This window comes from Protopterus annectens, chromosome 15.part0 (assembly GCF_019279795.1).
Source record: "Protopterus annectens isolate FY-2018-M chromosome 15.part0, PAN1.0, whole genome shotgun sequence".
Lineage (NCBI taxonomy): Eukaryota > Metazoa > Chordata > Ceratodontiformes > Protopteridae > Protopterus > Protopterus annectens.
Genome location: NC_056749.1, coordinates 512,568,985 through 512,590,794, shown reverse-complemented (window position 1 = coordinate 512,590,794; position 21,810 = coordinate 512,568,985). Strand labels below are relative to the sequence as shown.

The 21,810-nt window shown below is 42.0% G+C and overlaps 1 protein-coding gene across 1 annotated transcript in view; it reads right to left on the bottom strand.

Moving 5' to 3' along the window:
* Positions 1–599: 599 nt before the first annotated feature.
* LOC122789852 (THO complex subunit 2-like) overlaps positions 600–21,810 on the bottom strand; it is a 2,223,396-nt gene continuing 2,202,185 nt past the window's right edge. Inside the window, exon 22 of the mRNA XM_044057286.1 lies at positions 600–1,409. The gene's annotated coding sequence lies outside the window, so the exon portion shown is untranslated. The remainder of the gene's footprint in view (positions 1,410–21,810) is intronic.

Sequence of the window (21,810 nt, the reverse complement as noted above, 5' to 3'; positions counted from 1 at the left end):
ATATATATATATATATATATATAAGTAAGCCCTACCATTTCCCCACCCATGACCAAAGCACATCTGGGGTTGCATTACATGGGAGTCTTCTATCACCCCCCCAAATAATGCAAGACAACAAACCTCACCTTCCAACCCCAAAGGAATATTTCTGTTGACTCTGCAGTCTACAATGAAGAGTTCAAATGAAGCATGTGCTCCTCAGCTCATGCTACTCCCCCTCCCTGGAAGGAGTGACTGGGCACACCACTTTACTCTTATCTTGTCCTCAGTCACTTCCTTCAGCACTGGAATAGCTAATCAATCCCAGGTTGTCATCAGCAACAGTCAGAGCTCTATCCCCTATGCCATGGAGGCTGTGGAGTTACTGAGACTTCAAATTATTTTGAAATGAAGAAGATCAATATAATACTTAAACTTATGTTTCCTCATTTATGCAGTAGTTTTCTCCATTCTCTATGTCGACAACTGCTGAGAGGGCAACAGCTCAATCTAGCTAAGCACAGCATGATGACAGTACATTACATCACCTTGTATGCAAAATATTCTTCTCAAACACAGTGAAAAAGTTTCACAATACAAAACAATTTACAACTGACTGAGAAAACTATTATTTATTTAGAAAAAAAAGTTTACATTGGTAGAATTCAGCAGATAAAAATTCCAAAAAAATTATATTTTTTTCTGAAAATCTGTAGACTAAAGATTGGTAATACAAAGCTCCTGTAGCTGTACAATTCAAACCTAATACACTTCAGTCTTAACCGAGTCACTGCTGTGGACAGTTCTAATTTACTTAAAAACATCATGACAAACACAAAGTGTTGGAAGGACATTCAAATGATAAAGCATCAGGAAACTGGATTTTATTACAGGTAATAATTTTAAAGATGTACACAATATACAAATAATCCCTAGTTATTTCATACAGTGCTCCCACCAATAAGGTATGTCGATGACATTAAAAGCCAGAGGCTACATAATAAATAAAGCATTTTTAAATAAGGTAAATGTGAAAAAATGTTCAAATGTTGTGCAAGACAATGGACCTTCAGTTATGATTTGGACATCAAGTCCCAGGCAATACATTGTAGCCTTAAGAGCAGCTCTGTACATATGCAGCCTCCAAAGCATTCAATCAACTCCTTTTTCAGCACATTGTGCTGGTATAAAATGGAAAAGTATCACTTCCAGTCATTTACTGAAAATAAATGTATAAGAAATCAGTTAAAATACATGACAACATGGGCAAATGGAAACCAAATTCAAACAATGTATTTTTTATGATTGGATGTCGATGGGCCCTTTTGTCTTCATTTACAATTTGAGTAAGCACTTCTGTGGAATTCGAGTTTAACTGAATTCATATATTTTCAGTTATGGCAGCAAAGTCCTCAGTCAGAGTTCACCTAGAAAACAAGTATAGCAGTGGTTATATTTTTATTTCTAAATAGCAAAACACAACACTGTCAATATTTCTTCTGCAATAAAAGCTTCTTAAACAACAAAAGCTATCTCTGGGGAAAAAAAGGTTTTGCTTAAAGTTACACCACCTATGCCACCTACTCAATATAATATTTTTCAACAAGTTCTTTGATTTTTTTCTTTTCTTTATTAACTCAATCAGTTGGAATCCCATTCACCTATATCACTGCCATCACCTGTGGTGACGCACTTACAGGTGACTGTAGCAGGCTGGCTACATGTGCAAAGTCTGTAGACTGCACTAACTACATTTGCAACTCTACACACACGCAAAAGTAAGGCGTTGCCAGGGTCAGTGCAAATCTAGCATAATCTCGAATTTCCGGCCACTGCTGCTTCACAGCCTCTACAAGGGGATGGGGGTGCTGCATCTAGTCAACCCTCCCCCCCAGGATTAAGAAGCTATTTCATCCGTTAGCCGACTCCTTTGAAACCCAGTCTTTAATTTAAATCTGGGTAACCAGTATTAGGGCCCCAGTTTCAGTGCCACTGAAACAAGCTTCTTCAAATAATTTCAAATGTCCTTTTAGCTTATGCATGCAATAGTAGCACAGTATTATTATTAGTAGTATTTTGCTGTGCAAGTGTTCAATAAAAATTAAGTACAATCAGTGTGATCAACTCAGCATAACAATACATGTTTAAATACATGTCTAACTGATACACTATACTTTCAAGATAGATGGGAACTAGATACAGGTGAATGTGAAACCATCTGCCTAAAATTCCAAAATTCTGAACATATGGGGCCAGTCTCTTTCTAGCACTAAGGATGTCAACAATCTACTGGGTGCAAACAGGAGAAAAGCCCACACTATCTTTAGTATTTGTTTTGTGTAAAAGGGAGACAAAGCAGTGTCAGCAATAAGTGTGTCCATTTTTGGGTGGGAAGGGTGGTTCTAGTAAAGGTCTGCAGACAGCCTCTTTCTCTGCCCAGACCATAAAAAGTGGAAAGGGAGGGAGACCGAAGAGCCACTGCCATTTACTGGAATTCAAGTGGAACTGGTTAGAGGGACAGAGCCTATAATGCAGCACCAATCCTTAAACCTGAACATGGTACAGCTGTGTAAGAACTTACCATAATAATATATGTCCAGAAGATCACCGTTGCAGTTTAAACTGACTGACAGGGAATATCCACCCTGCCAAGGATATCCGTATATATCTGGCCAGTATACCAAAGCCTGAGTGCCTTCCCCTTGCACTGCACATTCAACATATGAACTAAGTAAGAGAGAACAAAGACGCACATATGGGATGTACAGGTACAAATTCTCTGTAGTTTCTTGCCCCAGACCAAAAGGAAAAAATGAAGTAGAAGAGGAGGAAACTACACACAAAAAATGTACATGTCAACAATAAGAGGGGGGATACTGTTATTTGCCCACCTCAACCACAGACAAGAAATATGGAGAAAACTGAGACGAAATTAGTGTGGGATACAATACCACAACAGTGAACAGTCATACATCTACTGTTATGGTAAGTTCTTAACAAAACTGCACTACATTCTTCCCTGGATCACTGATGCAATACTACAGATTGATGGGAAGATTCCCAAAGCCACCTAAATGGAAAGAAAGTGGGGTGGGTTGAGAGGCTGAGCTAGGATCCAAGACTCTTTGGAGGATGGATCTAGGAAAGCCAGTTCTAGCCCTGTAAAAAATATCAGTCGTACAATGTTTAGTGAAAGTGTGGATAGAAGACCAAGTAGCTGCTTCAAGAATGGATTTGGAATTCTAGCATTTGAAAAAAGTCTCCAGAGGAAGTAAAAGCTCTCATCAAATGGGCTTTGACAAGACCTGAGAGCTGCCTTCCGTGAGACAAAAGAGAAACAAACATCACAAGAAATCCATTTAGAGACATGAAGACCTACCTTTTTTATCCAGAAAGGGAAAAAAGCTGATATTTTCTGATATTCTTGGTTTTGTTATGGCAAAATCTGAAATTTCTATGGACACCCAAATAATGTAGAAGTCTCCCTTTTTTGTTTTGAGAAAATGGAAACAAGGCTGGCAGGCTGATGGACTGATCCAAGGAAAGCTCATTGACCACAACAGAGATAAAGGAAGGGTTAAGGATAACCCTATTGTTGCTGAAGATGAGAAAAGATTAAAAGGCTAATAGTGCTTGCAGCTCTGGCACCCACTTGGCAGAAGTTTTGCCTAAAGTGAAAGACTGTGTGGATAGCATTATCGCTCAAGCAGACAACTTATTTGCAGAGGCAACAGGACTTTTTGCTCCCTTGTTGGTTTATATCCCACATCACAGTGGTGTTTGTCTATGTAAACTCTGAGAAGACCTGGGATCCAAAGTTGGTTAAATGATTGAAGTCCCAGAACTACAGCCTTAATATCCTTGGCATTTATGTAGCCCCTGCTGTGTCAGAATGACCAAACACCTTGGGATCTTTGTGTTTTTGGAACACAGCCCCAAAGCTAGGTCTGAAGCATCTGTGTAAAGCTCCTTGCCGGAGACAGGATCCAAAAAGTGCCCTTCTAGATTGAGTGAAATCTGGTTGATCCAGCACAAAGATTTCTTCTTGATGAAGGCAAGAGAGAAATTGGGAAGTTCAGGAGGTGGCAGTACTGAATCCAAACTGAACTGAGATATCACTAAACCTTCCTCATATGAAGTCTGGCAAAATCTATCATAGTACTGGATAACGCCATGTACCCTACGGCCCTTAAAATCTTTTACTGAAATCAAATTCAAAGGTACAAGGAACTGATTAATTTGCCAGAAACTGATCTTTGTCTGGAGGAAGGAAAGCCATCATTGAGAAAGTACTGAGTTTGCATCCAAGGAATACCAAGCTCTGGGATAGAAATATAAGAGACTTTTTTGAAGTTTAAGATGAATTCTAGATGCTGTAAGAGATCCATTATGAAGTGCAAATCTTTCAGCAGTTTTTCTCTTGAAAGAGCCTGAATTAGGACATTGTCCAGGTAGGGGGAAAAAGAATCCCCTGAAGCCTGCAAAAGGCAATGGCAGGAGCCAGGCACTTTGTGAATATGCTTGGGATAATGGAAAGATCAAAGGGTGAAGCAGAGAATTGAAAGTGATACAAGTAAGGCATAAAATTTCAATTTCCTGCAGACTGGGTGAATGGGAACATACACGCAAGAGTCCTTTATACCCAGGAGTTAACAAGAGAAGCCTGAGAAAGGATCACTGGAAAAAAGGATTGAAGGGTCAACATTTTGGCACTTTACATCTTTAGGAAACTGTTGAGAAAGGACAGATTCAGAATGGGTCTCTAGTTGCCCTTCCTTCCTTGGAATAAGGGAAAAAAAAGGAAAAAATCCTTCTTCCTTGTAAGTGAGGAGGAACCCACTTTACTGTTCCCTGAGAGATCAGGTTCTGAAGAACTAGAAGAATGGGTGGGAATCTGGTTTGATGGGAGTTGAGAAATGCCTGAGTGAACTGGCAAAATGATTAAAGATATCCTGTAACCTCTTTGTTGGAAAAAAACCACTGGTTCATTGCTATGAATTCCCAAACAGGAAGAGTAAATTACAGCATCTTGGAGGGAGGAATAGGAGAAAGACTGAAGTGGAGGGGCAGAGGACGATAGTAATAAGGAGACTGGTTTGTCAGGAAAAGATGGTTAGATCCCTTAAAATCCTGGTGAGACTGGCCTTGGAATTTCTTTTTTTGTGGACGTTTATCCCTTTTAGGGAGTCTGAAGGGCCAGCCTTGGAAGGGTAGTTTCTTGGAAACCTATGAAGGGAAGACATCTACATTTGCTTAAAGTCCTGCATTACGTTGCCTCCCTCCAGTAAATGTTTGAAAATATCAACACCAGCAGGTCCAAAATGGTGTTCTTTGTTCAGAGGGGAGTCCAAAAGTTTGAACATTTCATCCCATGGTAAGGACTGAAGTCTTAACCAAAAGAATCTCTCAAGTACAAGCTAGAAGGAGCTGCTCTGGAAGAAGCATCAGCTGCATCATAACTACACTTAATGGAGAAGCAGCTTGAGAGGCAGAATTCAAAAGAAAATGCAGAAATTGTACTGTCTGATTCTGTCAAGTCCAAAACAACTTTCTTCAAGTCTCCAAAAATAGACAAAACATACTTTATCATATGAATCTGATGGCATGAAAGGATAAGGTGGCAGAAATGTACACTTTTCTTGCCATACCCATCTATAGCTCTGCTGTCCTAATCATTGGGCAGAACACTGGAAGAGGGAAGCAGCTTGGTAGGTTCATCAGAAATCAAGGAAATTACAGCAACATCAGAAGAAAGAGTTTTGTATAAAAATGTATGCGAGTTGGGAAACTTATAGAATCTGTCAGGTTTCTTAGAGGCAGGGGACTGGGATCATGGATTAGGAGAAGCAGTAGTAAAAGTATTCTATAACGCCCCAAAATGGGAGAATGATAAAAGTGTTAGGAATTGTCATTTACAAAATAGCATTATCTCTGCATGTCTGACACCTGGTTAACCACCCACTGAAAACTCAGCATCACTTTTATAACTGTATCTCCTTTAGACAGTTCCTCCATAGGAAAAACAGGGGACATAGTGCCCTCTTCTTCAGAGTTACAACCAACAGGGGAATGAATCTGGGTTGAATGTGCTAGAGAGCCAACATTACATTTAGAATCATTATCCTCTGAAGGAGTCTCAGTGTCTCATAAGAGAAGAAGCAGCAGAAGCAGAAGAAAAGATCTGGAGTTAGGGAGGGTTAATCATACCACTCCTTCTGAGGGTCACTGATAGATTGTTGAGAGGTAAATGTACACTGAATTTTTTGAAGGGACGTCCACTCACATAAAATGTGGTGGAACACAGCCCTGATGTACCTCAATCATAACGCAAGGTACTTCTTCCCTACCCTCAGATTACACCTAAATAACTATTCAAGATTCCCCTTTCCACCCAAAACTGATACCTCATCAGTCAGAATGGATGTGTGAGAAGGCTGCTCCACATCAGCCAACAAGGGGATTGCAATAAATGGAGCAGCCAAAGAACCTGGGCAGTCTGTGGACTCACCAAAAGGCACAGCGATGACATCTGGGTCCAAATAGCAGCTGAAGCTTGAGATTTTTAAGATTTTATGGTAGAAGTGGGACTTCGGAATGGAGAGCCTCAGAAGTCACTTTACTCTGGGAACTCCTTCAGCGTTTGGTTTTCCAAGTAAAGTTTTAAAGAAGACAACTGAGCTTCTGAGGATCTTGGGGACAAAGGACTGATGGATGGAATAGTCTTAGAGACAAAGGACTGACAGATAGAACATTCTTTCTTAATTGTGACTAGCACCAAGACAACATAAACACAGAGTGATTGCGCCTGTAAAGAACCTGTCTCCCACAATCACATTTTCCCCCTTAGAAAACATAAAACAAAATATTCTAGCCACGAAAATGGAAGGCTCCTAAATGGGATACTTAATCTGCCCCAGGAAAGGAAATATTACATGGATCATATAGCCAAGACTGAAGATGAACTGTGGGTTCAATTTTTGGACTGGTGGCAAAAAGTTCTGAAGTAAACCGCTCTTGTACGTCAATTATGTACCTCATAGCTCTCCCATGGTTAGGTCATATGTTGGACACACAGCAAGACAGGAAGTCACTCAGGCTTTAACATGCTGGCCAGACGTATGACTATCCTTGGCAGGCAATCCCCATTAATACTACAACAGTGATTCAAGGAAGGACATCTATAGTTATGGGTCAGATGCAATTATTGGCATAATGGTTAAGATACTTGCCTTAAAGACACAAGTTGCGGGGTTTGATTGTTACATGGGTTAATTGGATAGGCTTAAAATGTCCCACAAGGACAGTTAGCGTAGTACTAATCTACGAACCTATGATGAACTGATTATACAACTGTACTATATTCAGCATGGGAATCACTGATGCAGTATAATAAAACAAATCTTGACTATAAGCCCAGACAATCGCTCTAAGAAGGCAGTCTCATTTGTTCCCTGCAGATATCTTAGTTATTTTTGTGCATCCAACATAAGCAAAATATTTTACCTTTTGTTTTACAGTTTAAGAAAAAGAATAGCAGCTGAATGGTATAGCTCAAAACTAAATCTGAAACTACTTTTAACATCAAAAAGGGTTCAGTGCTCAATGATACCTGCATTTACGGAAAGCTGTACAAGGCTTTGCGAACATCAGGTTTTGTAAATTAGAAAGTTTATCTGGAGATATGAATTCTAAGAGGAAAAGTGTTTTCCAGCAATGAAATGCAATAGCAGCTTTACTGCCTGGTTTGAATGCACCCAAGTTTAAACCTTATAATTATGAAATTAATGATCTAAGACAAGGAAATGGCCTCCTCAGGAGTCTTAATCAGAATTCTCTTTTTTGGAATAGTTTAACTGCTGGGTTGGCAGTTAAGAGAGTGGGGGGGGGGGTTATAATACAAGCTGAAATGACTAAAAGTTGCCAGGCTTGTCACTGACATCCTAGTAATCAATATTCTTTTCTATAACCAGTGTGATCACTAATTTGCATAAATCAGGTTTTGTATGACAAAAATTAAGTGTGTGGCATCCCGTGGATTTCTCCTTCTCCTGAAATGCATCCATCTTGGAATTAGTATCCCCAAATAGTGGAGATGTAGGGAGCCAGGCAGCCTTGCAAAAATGCTCTTACAAGTGATTTTTGCCTTTTTTTTTTTTAATTTGACTGTTTTCTCAGGCAAGTGACTGTTAGGTTTTGTGATCAAAACACAACTATAGTTTTACTACAGAGGTGGCCAAAATATATTATAAGACAGGATACTTCACCCCCCCTTTTTTTTCAAGAAAGATAATGAAATAACAAGACCTGCTGAACAGATGCTGCTTCAGGATGAACATAAGGAGAAGTTCTCCCAGGTTGCCCTGTAAAATTTTCTAGTTGCAGGATTTTATTTTTGCAAGTATAAGTGACACCTTAGGTGGAAAGCAGTCAAACAGCACGATCAAAACCCCCCAAGCTCTTGAGATCTGTAGGTAACAGAGTATTCCTCTCCCACTACTTCAACTTTGTGGAAGGGGTTAGGAGGATTTGTAGCTTCTCCCTGCTCAACTGTGCTAGTTGCTTTCTAGGAGGGCTGAAACGATCATTGTCAAAATAGGGATATTTAATGTTAAGTGTTGCACTGTCTTTTTTTTTTTTGCTTTTAGAAGCATTTTGGGGAGAAACGGAAGAGGACAGAATGATTCAGACAGTCAGAACTGAAAGCCCTCTGTTTAAGTGTAGGGAAAATGTAATCACTGCCTAGGCCTCTGCATGGCCCAGAACTTTCTGAGATGATGGCTCAGAACAGAAGCAAGCAAACGTATCTCTGGATTTCTCCAAGCAACGGTTGTGGAACACCTATAGATCCATCTACCAAGTTCCATTGGATGGAGAAGGATCTGCTTAACTCTTAAGGCATTTTGTTTTAAAGGAACATAGAAGACCTGCAAGAAGTTTCTGCTTGATGGCCAGACACCAGACCAAATGGCAAATATGCATTCCCCTCTGCTTGCTTAAGTACCCTATTGACAGTGATACTGCATAAGATAATCCTAAGGAATCCTAGTTTCCAGTTTGCCTTAAAAATCTGGAATGCCTCTATAAGGGTCACAAGCTATCTAACAATAATGTGCTTGTACCTGTTCTGGAAATTCCACTTCCACCAGGCTTTCAGGGTTCTGGTACAGGAATCCCCAAGGCAAAGTATGATGCATCAATTCTCAGTGTTCGGTATTCCTGGGCTAGGTCACAACTGGTTTGGCTGTCATTTGAACTACTTCCAGAAAACAGAGATGATTGGGGACAGCTTTTGCAGAAAGTGTACGTGACTTTGCTATAGACTCTTCCCATATGAATGTATTTTTCCTCATACAAAACCTGTCATACTTCACTGCTTTCAGTGCCTCTTCCAGTCATGTATGCCCTTTCTGCTATCTTCAAAAACAAGTTCAGAAGGAAGGTTATGTACTCACCATAACGTTCCAGCTATATTGCCAGTTTTCATTTCTCCTCACATATGATATCACATCCGATTCAGCAGTTACCAAGCTTGTGGAAACCAAAAAGCTCTTGGACATCTCCCCTTACTCATAATGCATCTCTCCCTGTTACCTCAGATCTTGTTTGCTAAGACCATCTCCAGACGGAGAACATGGAGAAAATTTTAAATGAAAAAGCCCATAAGGCGTTCATTTCTGAAGGATGGGGAAATGTAACAAAAGCAATAAAATTAAGCTTTCTGCTCTACCAGAAGCAAAGAGTCGGGGGGCTTATAGAGAGGGGATGTCAAGAGAAATGAAAATCGACAATACAGATGGAACATTATGGTGAGTACATACCTTCTTTATCTGATATTGTCAATTTTCATTTCATCCTCACATATGGGACAGAGTCCCCAGCTACCTTTATCCCAGGTGGACTCATGGAAGGATGTTTCTCAGAACCATTCAACCTAAGGAGGCCCTTCCCATGGAGACCAAATCTAATTTGTAATGGGTGATAAAGGCATGATGATTAGCCCACATGGCCGCTGCACAAATTTCGTCCAAGGATACATTAGCCTGAATAACTGCTGAAGTGGCCATGGCCCTGGTTGAGTGAGCTCGGACAGGTTTGGAAAGATATATAGCTTATTTGGTGTAGATGAAGGAAATGCAATCGGACAGCCATTTTGCTAGATTAACTTTATTAACTGGATGGCCCTTCCTAGGGTCTGCAAAGGAAATAAACAATTGATTTGCATTCCTAAAATCTTTTGTCCTGTCTAGATAAAAACATTAATTGCCTATGAACATCCATCAAATGCAGTACATATTCATCTTTGTTCCTGAAGTTAGGGAAGAAAACAGGCAAGTTAATGGTTTGGTTAATATTAGTTTCTGAAACAACTTCAGGTAAAAAGGAGGGATTGTTGCACAAAGAAACTCTGTCTTTATGGAAGATCAGGTACGTAGGTTGGGAAGATAAAGCCTGAATCTCTGATATTCTTCTTGCAGATGTAATGACCACTAGGAAGATGGTCTTCCAAGACAAAAATTTTATATCACATGTCACTGCGGGTTCAAACAGGAGCTGAACGTTAAGATGTATCACAGAGTTTAGGCCCCATGAAAGAGGGATCCTTGTGAGGTGGCCTTAGTAATAGGGTCCCTTTCAAGAAGGCTTTGCAAAGTTTGTGGGAAATCAGTGACAAGTTATCTTTTCCAATGTGAATATCAGAGATGACTGCTAACTGCACTTTAATTGTAGAGGTAGCTGCCCCATTATCAAAGAGGTGAGCCAAAAATTCTAGAACGGAGTGGATAGGTGCTGTGAAGGGATCTACATCATCTTATTGAGCCCAGATTACAAACCTCTTCCATTTGCTCCTATAAAGTTTTTGAGTGGATGGCTTATGGGAGGATATCAAAATATGACAGACTGGGGAGAGCATAGGCTGCCTGGCTATAAATGGAATTTGGAGGAACCAAGCTGTCATCTTCAGGTTGGGAAGATTGGGATGAATCATTCCTGTCGGTTGTGACAGGAGGTATGGAGTGGGCTCCAGACTCCAGGGTTTCTTTTGTTAATGAGGCCAAAGAAAGGGAAAACAGACTTGCTGAGGCCAAAAAGGGGCAATGAGGAGTACTGTTCTCTTCAACCTGTTTACTTTCTGGAGAAATATAGGAATCAAGGGGGTAGGGGGAAAGGCACACAGGAGACTGGCAGGCCAATCGTGTATGACAGTTTCCCTTGAGGATTCCCCAACCAGGGGATTAGGGCAAAGTAGCTGCTGTATTTGTTATTCAGAGGGGATGCAAAGATGTCGCAACAAGGCTGACCCCATCTGTGGAAAATTTCTTCCGCTACATTCTGGTTGAGGGACCACTCGTGAGATTCTGCTCAACATGTCCTCTATCATGTTGGACTTTCCCGGAATGTGCGTTGCTACAAGAAAATGATTGGATGAGATTGTCCACTGCCACAATCTGAGCGCTCCTCGACACAGAGGGTATGATCTGGTCCTTCATTGCTTGTTTATGTACCAGACCACAGATATGTTTGCCTGATTGAATTGCCACTTTTCCCAGAGGAAAAGCAGTCTGAAAGGCCTGCAATGCTACAAGCATTGCTCTCATCTCCAGGATGTTTATGTGCAAATTGGCCTCATTGGCAGACCAGATGTCTTGGACCATCTTCCCCAGATAATGCCCCCCTCCCCACATAGTGGCATGTGGTTTATGGGGAGCAAAAGGTCGCCTTGTGTTAACTGAGCAGAATGAATCCACCATGACAGGGCTCTCTTGCAGGTGCCCATAATGAGAACTTGGTAAGACATAGGTTGTTAGATAATTGACCACTCTGTAGCCAGAAGCCATTGTAGTATTTGGAAGTGGAACCAAGACTACAGCTGCAGCCACTGAACCTAGAGCCTGTAACACATGACAGGCAGCTATCGTCTTGTTCTGGAGCAGCTTGTGTGTTTGGTGTCTGACTGTCAGCACTCTGGAGGGTGGAAGTTTTGCAATCATCTCAGATGTGTCCAGAACTGCCCCTATAAACTCCAGAGTTTGAGAAGGGTCCAAAAGAGATTTCTCATAATTTATGGTTATACCTAGCTCTATATAGATTTGGATAACAGTGTCTCTTACTAGGATATGTAGATGCCTGGTCAGGGCACAAATGAGCCAGTCATCCAAATAAGGAAAAGCACAGAATCCTTGTCATCTCAGGTGAGCCACTACCACTGCCATGCACTTGGTGAACAGTTTGGGGGTGGTAGTGAGACCAAAGGGCAGCACTCTGAACTGGTAATGACTGGCTCCCAGCTGGAAGCATAGGTGCCTTCTGGATCTTCTGTCCATCTTCATGTGGTAGTGCGCATCCTGAAGGTCTATGGAGCACATCCAATCGTCTTGTTTCAAAAAAGGAAGTATGGATTGCACTGTGACTATTCGCAACTTGTGGCGTCAACCTGTCGTGTTTAAGCCACTGAAATCCAGAACTGGTGCCCAGTGCCCTGTTTTCTTTGGAATTACAAAGAACCTTGAGTAAGTTCCGAATCCTCTTTGGTCTGGGGGACCTAATGACTGCTTGATCCCTTTGACTGGGTGGAACGTCTGGGATTTTCTTGTTTTGAGGGGGGGGGGGGCAAAAAGGGATTAGATAACCTCTGGATATTACCCTCTGCACCCATATAATCAGTGGTTATTTTTAGCCAGGCTCTCCAGTGCAGGGATAGTGGATCCCAGATTGCCTTCAGAGGCAGGCAATCGGGCCTCCTTTTGGCTCTCTGGATCCTTGGATCTGTGGGCCTCCTCTGCCGTGAGGGTGGAACCTTCCGGAATTGTTCCCCCCTCTGCTTCTGGGGGAATTTTCCCCATGTGTGACCTAGTAGGACCCTTGTGATTTCTTGAACCACATTTTACCACCACCTCTCTGACCCTTAGGGTAAGGTCTCTGAGTGATGGAAAAACATACACCCATGGCAGAAAGAGTCTTGCCATCCTTTTCACACCTGGATAACATACCTTTGACTATGGGATTGAAAAGGGATGTGCTTTCAAATGGAGCATTAACAAACGAAGACTTAAAAGGCTCTACAAATTTGCACAGACACATCCAGGCATGCCTCCTCACAGACTTGCCAAAACCTGCCACTCTACTCATTCCCTCGGCTGCATGCGTGATGAGCCTCATGGAAGAGTTAGCTACAGAATGTAGGGTTGCCAGTTGGGAAAGCAACCTTTTATCAGACTCCCTCAGCTACGGCTTCCTCAAAGGTATCTGACAGCTTCTTGATCAGATCCCTTTGTAACCTGGTGATGTGGGAAAGGTAATTCAGCGACTGTAAGGCAAAAGTCATGGAAGAAAAGACTTTGTTCACGCATCTATCCACCTGGTATCCTTATTAGGAGGATGTATAGTGGAACTCTCCTCGGAGTTCCTTTTTGGTAGCTGCTGCCATGACCATAGCATCTACTGCAACCCATTTTGTCCAAAATGTCTTGTCAGCTGGTGCAGTGATTGCCTTATTTGGTCTCCAGGTGGTTCCCTTGATGGAATCTGAGCTCTCCCACTCCCAAGAGATCAATTCTATGAGCTCTTCGACAAGCAGAGTGACCCCAGAGGTAGACAGTTGTGGTCTGAAGGCCGCCAGGTACACAAACTCCTCAGGCAAAGGATTAACTGTCTGCCAGCCACCTCTCTGTTACAAAATCTCCAAGATGTCACCAAAGGAAACATCCTCAGGAGGTGACCGTTGTGATCCTTCTCCCTCATCAAAGTCGATGTCTTCCGTGGCTGACTCCTCGGTGGAGTCCAAATGCTTCATCTTGCAAGTCCTCTTCCCAGGGATCTCCTTAGGGGGATACTCTGGGGAGGTTTCAGAAGAGGCAGGGGTACCCCAACGAGTATCCTGAGGCCCAAGGTCCCCCTGTCCCTTTGGAATGTCCTGGTCAGAATGTGTGCGCAGGAAGCAAACATGGGGCTGAGGATCTGAGGAGGAGGTGATTTCCTAGCTGCAGAGGCAGCTATGGCCCTCACCAGAGGCCCAAAGTCTGACTGCTCCTGAGTGGAGGAGGACTCCGGCTCTAACAGGGCATGCCTGTGGGGCAGAGTTCTCTCCAGCTCTGAAGACAGCTCACCCGGGGTAGAAGCCAGTACCGACCTGACCTGTGTGGAAGCTCTGAGATGCACAGAGTGCTCAGAAGGTCTGGGAGTCAAATGCACCAGCAGCCACCAAGTCTCTTTATGCCTCCCAGAGCTCTCCGGCTCCGAAAAAGCTTGAGAGCTCCGAGCCAAGGTCCGATGTGAAGAAAGGGAAATCCTCGGATCTGAGCTGGAAGACATCAGGCATATCGGATCCGATAACTCCGAGACTTGTCCTGATGTTGGAAGAGGAACCAGTACGGGAATGGATGGCTTGGATGAATATTGGACCACTTGGGTAGAAGCTGACGGGAACTTAGTAATACCCTTCCCCCACAAAATTTTCAGGACCATCCATTCCATGTCTTCTTCTATAAGGCTACTGGTAGAATGGAAAGAGGATCCTGAGAGACTTCAACCTCCTCAGAAAAGTAGGCAGTACCCTCAAAGGCACAGGGTCTATAAACAGGGAGTACAGAGTCCTCGGCAGGAAGACAATGAGTTTGAATGGACTGGAGGTCAGATTTGACCGCAATGGCTCAAGACCTATTGTTAGCGGACAGACTCTGAGCCAAAGGAGCCATGTCTGAGAAAGACATGCTTGGTGCCGAAGGAGCTGACCTAGCTATTGGTTTAGCAGATTTAGAAGTTTTAGGTCTAGGCTCTGAGGAATCTGTTGGGAGTTGAGGAAGGTCTTTTCTTCCACTCTATCTGAACTTCTGGAGGAAGAAGAAGCAGGGCTTGAGTGAGCCAATTCAGATTTAGCCACAGTTTTGGGGTTACTACCAGAAATGGCCTCAAAGGATAATGGTAACATGCCCCTCAAAATAAGTTTCTTTTTTCTTTTAACCAGGGCCCTGCGGTTAAAAGGGTGACAAATAGCACAGTCTTCCTGCAGATGGAGGGTATCCAGACAGCAGATGCAAAAAGTGTGCTATTCACGGAACAGGATTTTGTGATGGCACTTTGTACATTTTTTAAAGCCTGCTGGCTTATCCTGTTTCTCAGCCTTTTGGAAGGAGACAGACGGCAGAGATCTCACATACACACACACAAAATTGTAACAGAGAGGGGGAAAATTACAATAAAAATGAAGAGAAAAGAAACTTTTTCTTTTCTTTGTAAAAGAAGAGAAATGGCAAGAAGGATTAAGCAATAGTAGCAAGCTTACCCCAAGCGGTATATGGGAGGGAAAGAGAAGTAACCTAATAAAATAGGGTTACTGTGGGGAAAGAGTTCATAGTAAAAGATGTGGAAGAAAAACTAGTCACACTACCAAAAAGTCAAAAAAGTAGAAAAGGATTTATGAAAAAATCTCTAAATATCAGCAACTGTCCAAGAGCAGAAGGTTTAGACCACATCTTTGCGAAGCAGCAAATGAGATCTGAGGTAACAGGGAGAGGTGCATTAAGGGTAAGGGTGACCAAGATCATTTTGGTTGCAACAAGCTTGATAACGGCTAAGTCGGTTCCGATGGATTGGATCTGGACTCATGTATGAGGACGAAATGAAAACTAATAATATCAGATGTAATCTATTTTCCTTGGTATTCAGGAATGTTCCAAGAAAAAGCCATCCTGTGGGAAGCATGGAGATTTGATTTTTAACTACTTACTGAACTACCCAAACTGGATAAGCAGGAGATGGTGCTACCAGAGGATACATCAACCTCTTTTTTTCAGACAAGGCCTAATTGGCTAGCCTTCAAATAATTTGCAAGGGCAATTGGCCTAGTACTAACATATCAACTATGAGCCCTAGTCCACTGTTAGCTCCTCCTGGATTACGGCATTAATTAAGCTGTCATGCGAGTATGTCCTTGAGTTTGAGATAATCAAAAACTGGATCTAAACATCTGGTGAATACCCTGGACAGCAGTGAAGAACACAAAAAGGCAAGGAGGAAACTGAAAATGGGTTAAGGACAGTAATTTGCGGACTGCTATGCCAACCACTGTGTTTTACCATATATTAATTCCAGGACTGCAGCTCCTCAAAGAATTCCCTTTACTCCAATATACAACAATGTTAGAGTAAGTATACATAAAAAGCAGGGGCACTGGGATTTTGCAGCCCACTCCCAGTGGGAAGAGCTGCAATGCCCCCTCATGAAAAGAAAAAAAAAATAGTTTTAACTGCAAGTTGCAGTTTTCACGTCCCCCCCCCCCCCACACACACACACACACACACTACTGTTTACACTCTTAAGACTTAATGAGTGCGGAGCATTAGCATGGAACTTTTTGTCAAGAAAGCATACACAAAAAAATCGACTCTTCCTGTAAGGGCTGGGTTAGCCAAGCATGTTTCCTGACAAATGCACCAGAAACAGCTGCCCTGGTTAAATTATTAACAAAATCATACCGACATTAAGTGGCATGTACACAAACATACTACAGTCTGACAGTGTTTCAGTATTCTGTTTGAAGACTGCATTAGGTGCTTCCTCAATCATGTTTATCCATGTGCTGAAGGACATCACCTTGATAAGGTAAACGTGGGTCTAACAGTTAACAGCTCTTGTGCCCAATGTGGATGGAGGAGGTATATCCTTCACCAAATCTAGTTAGTACTTTATCAAAAAGGATACCAGGAGCAGCAAGTGTAGATCCCCTGGCAGTATACAAGGAAATGACCACTGGATCCGCTACAGGGTACCTGAATTTTACTTCTGCTTCACAAAGCATTTTCCTCCTCTGAACTGGTGGCTGAGAATCTGGCTTAGATCAGAACTGCTGAATGAATTTCTGAATGCCTGATATAGAGGAAGGACTGCAGTAGATTAGGTACTTTGATCCCCTAGCAATTCCAGCTGCCTTTTATCACAGTCAGATAATTCTGTCCTCCCTCCCCAATTTAAAGTATTCTATTACTAAATGTATTGTTTCCCTGAAGGAGATTACCTCAAGGATTTAAGAAGGGGGGCACTTTTCCTCAGTACTTTATCTAGCACATGTTTAAAACCGACTGAAGTATCTTATTCCTCCTTTTCACCAACATTTGAGGTGAGCAACTACTCTGTTGAAGGCTCCTTATTCCTTGTGACGAAGGAATTCTATCTGACGTAGAAGGCTCTGCCCATGGAAATACCAAGTCATTAATCATCTGGAAAGCATCAGCATGTAATTCTTTAAAATGCCTACAATCATAAGTGGCCAAGACATGCATCTCCAACAAGATGATGACATGAGTTTCAGCCAAAATGGTCTTTTCACTCACCACTGAAACACCAACATGGTGAGCAGAATCACCATTTCCAAAGAAGGTGCTAACACCAGAGGACCCTTAGATACCAAACACTTTCTCATGTAATGGAACCAAGGAGGAGGAGGCAGACATGTCTACCAGAGCCCTCAGAATGCCTCTTCCTGTAATGTACAATGCATCAGCTCCTGGGGGGGGGTGTCATCACAGACACCCTGTCTGGCAGAAAATGACAGCCCGTACCTCTTTGTATGCAGGATAATGCCCAGGAAAGTCTTTCTGGAAGATTACAACAGCCAAAGCTTCTTATAATTTACAGATATTTCTATGCTAGTTATGCATTTGACGGTGTAACTGAGGGCTCCGGTTAGTTCTTCCTGGGACTTAACCAGCATCAGACAATTATCCAGGTTGGGGTAAATGTGAAAGGCTCTGACCTTGAGGTATGCAAAAACTAAAGCTAAACATTTCTGAGATTATGACAACAGGGGAGAGACTAAAGACAAAAAAATGTGAACTGAAACTGCCGTGCTTCTGTCACAATTTCCTATATCCCTTATAGATAAGGATGTGCAACACATGCATCTTTCATGGCCAGAGTAATCATGACAGAGTAAGGTAAAAGCAAAGAAAGGACAGATTGAAGTGCTAAAACCCTTATTTTTTTTTACACCATAAATCATCTTTTTAGCTTGGAGATATCTAGATTTTCATGGATCCATCCTTCTTGGTTATTTGGAAGATTACAGAACAACCCCCCCCCCCCTCATTTCATTAGCAGACCTGTTTCTATGGCAGTACAATAGACCATTTCATGAGACCTCCTAAAGCCATTTAGGTTAGTGATATTGGAAGCATTCCCACAATGAAAAGCAGCAATCTGAATTTAATCTTGCAACTTAAGGTAATGACATCTATGGTTAACCTGAACTACTGCCATAACATTTTAATGTTATTTATTCACCTTCAAAATGGCCCAAAACAGCTTCAAGAACCACTGATTCAAATCTGCATCTGAAATTTTCCATACACCTTCCAGGTGTTTAACAATGCTCCTTTGGTACTGAAGCATACTGGTCTTTAAATGACTGCCCTAACAACCAAACTGGCAGTTACAAATCCCTCGACCAAAACTTAGCCATAGTGGTAAGAAAATCATTCTACAACGTCCAGCTTATAAGTAAGAGTACTGCATCCAGGTCCCAGGAAGTTATAGTACCACTATACTCGGCCCTTATAAGACCCATCATTGAGAACAATTCCCCCTTCAGAATGTACCTGACTAGGCATACGCAACAGTTGGAACGCTTACAGAGGTTCCTGACGAAGAGAATCCAGGGGTATTAACACACTATCCTGTTCAGATTGCCTTAGAGCCCTGTATCTATACTCTGACTTCTACAGGTGAAAGACTATCTGTGCTTAGCATATATGGCATCCTTAGATCCAGCAATCATGACACTTTTGCACATCCTCAAAACGAACAGCAGCAGAAACACTAGATCCACGGATTTAAACTTTGCTTGTGACATAAATAGAAAATGTTGGCAAGACAGGTGTGTCTCACAGGATCCCCATGATCTGGAACAGGCTCTCCCAGTCATGTGAAGCACAGTTCACCCATATTCATGTTCAAATGTAACCTTGACCATTGGATAAGAAATCAAATTAATCCATGGGCTGCTCCCCATGTCTCCCACAGACAGAGGCCAACAGTAAACGCTCCCCAACTAACATACCCCCAACATAACTTTTTAGTAGCTTTCTAACATACTCCTCCAATTTAGATGCATGTTACAAGGGGACACAATTAGGTTGGGTTGCACAACTAGGCTTACAAAGGCCCTGATGGTCGTTAGCATACTACACACCTATGCGTGCACACATTTTTTTTCCAAACCTGCCAAGGCTATGGCTCTCCTCTATAGTCACTGGTCAGTGCACAATTACAGCTTCAACTAGCATCTATATTCAGTAAGATAAATGTAGGATGGAGGGGTTCAGCCACTGGGTTCGTATGTATGCGTAAGTATTTAAATTAGTCCACCATGGAAGAACATTCTGGCTTCTAGGGTGCCAGTGGCCAAAAATGAGGCTCCAGAGAAGTGCTCCTAAATGCATCCTGTAAATGCCTGAAAAATGGTATGGATGGCCAAAGGTTAAAGTTCTTTGATACTGAGTAAATCTAAACAACTTGTATGAGGGTCTGACAGTTCTTCAGCTCCTCCCTTACAATACAACTGCATTAAATTAAGGATTTCCTGAAAAGAGATAATCTCTAGTGGGGAGATTGTTCGAGAAAAGGGACATCAAGACAATAATTCCCCATCATTAATATCACAACCAAGTGAGGAACACACAATGTAAGGAATAATGCTAACAATATAACATCTAATGTTAAACAAAAAAAAAATTCTAGGAGTCCTCCTTGACCCTGTCTTAACATTCTCAAGCATACAGACAATAAAGTCAACAAACAGTTTCACAACTGAAACTTCTTTGTCATACCTATTATCCCCAAATGAATTTTTTTTATTTAACATTTGTTTACTGGGAAAGACAGACTGGAACAGAGCCCATTTTGAGCGAAGGCCCAGTGAGAAATGCTCCAGATGCATGTCTTTGGAATGTGTGAGGAAGCCCATGCGAATGCACAGAGGAGATGCAGATTCTGCACAGAAGGCAACTCAGACGAAAATCAAACTGGGGACAAGGCCCCTTTCACTAAGCTCAGGCCAGCTACATGAAATCAACCATCTGGAGAAATATGCTCTCAAACAATGGACGGGATTCAAGGCTAAGCCGAAGGAAAGTACAGCTGAGTAAAATTAACTTACCATAATAGTAGATGTTTGAATGATCACTGCTGCAGTAGCCTTAACTATATGGTGTTATATCCTGCCAAGGATATAACAGCAGGCCACCTTCCACACACCTAAACTGTTAAGGAGCTTTACCTGAGCGGACTAAAAGACAAGTTTGGGTGCAAAGCCCGTCAGTGTTTTTCCTGCCAGCAAGGAGAGGGACAATGCTAAAGACAAAAAAATTAAAAATGTCCACACCCTGTCATTAAAAAAAAAAAACAAGGGGGATAGACGGAGAGAGCAGCTACTGCAGCAGTGATCATTCAATTATATAAAAATATCTCATACTGTTTTGGTAAAGTTCAGCTAACCAACTTTACTATGTTTATCATTTTGATCATTGCTGCAAGTATTCTTATTTATATGGATAGATTACCTTAGCTAATTACATTCAGGAGGTGGAAGGCGAAGAGTCCGGGAGTCCCTGGAGAATGGTCCTAGCAAAGCTTGATCTAGTCCTAGAGAATTAGCTGGTTCAAATGGAGCAAGTGTTAGCTTTTTAAACAAAAGTAAGATTCCAAGGGAGGGCAACCATTTTTTGTTGGAGGTCTCTTATGCAAAAACCCTTTCAAGAACATTTTGACAGACCTCTTATGCAAAAACCCTTTCAAGAACATTTTGACAGACCTCTTATGCAAAAACCTTCTCAAGGATATTTTGACATGAGACTGCATTGAAAGAGGAGGATCCATGAGAAGACATGCTGATATGGCCAATAAATGAACCTTGACAGAAGAAAAAGAAATGCTACAGGATAGAAACTCACACAAATATTGTAAACCCAGAGATCAACCTAGCCCAGAACAGGTGCAGGTTATGTTGTTGACAACTAGAAAACCTTTTCCATTTGCTAAGGTATAATTTTCTAGTAGCAGGCTTTCTTGCCTCCATTAGAACCTGCTGCATGTCTTCAGTAAACAGATGCCTAAAAGGAACTAAGCCATATCATCTATGCAGTCAATTAATGATGAGTGATGGGGTGTATCAAGCATCCCTGTTTTTGTGTGATTAGATCCAGTCTCTGAGGAGGCTTGTAGTAAATGCCCCTGGCCATTCCAAAAAGAAGTGAGAACCACGGTTGGCTGGGCCAGAACAGTGTTACCACAATGATCTTGGGGATTCCTTCTGAATCTTCTGAAGTACTCTGGATATGAGTTGGAAGTGTGAAAAAGCATACAGGAACATTCCTGTCTAAAGAAAAGGCATCTGTCTTCCAGGCTTTCTTGCAAGGAGTCCTCGAACAGAATTGTGCCAGCTGACTATTCAGAGAGGAGGCAAAGAAATCTACTTGAGGAATTCCCCACAGAGGCATCAGATCATGGAAGATCCCCAATCTAGTTTCCATTCGTGTGGGTCTGCACTGGTCCTGCTCAGCCTGTCTGCCACACTATTTTGCTCTGATAGAATGTAGAACGCATGTAGAGTGAGACTGTGCTGTGAAGGTATATTCCAAGCTAATGGGGCTAGTCTACACAGGGGTACGATCTTGGTCACCCTTGCTTGTTGATATACCACATGACTGTGGTACTGTCTCTGTAACACCTGAAGAGGTCCAGGGTACCAAAGATGGCTCAGAGAGTTGAGTGCCTTTTATCAGAGCAAGCATCTCCTTGATATTTATGTGCTTGCTTCTGTCTTTGATGTCCCACACC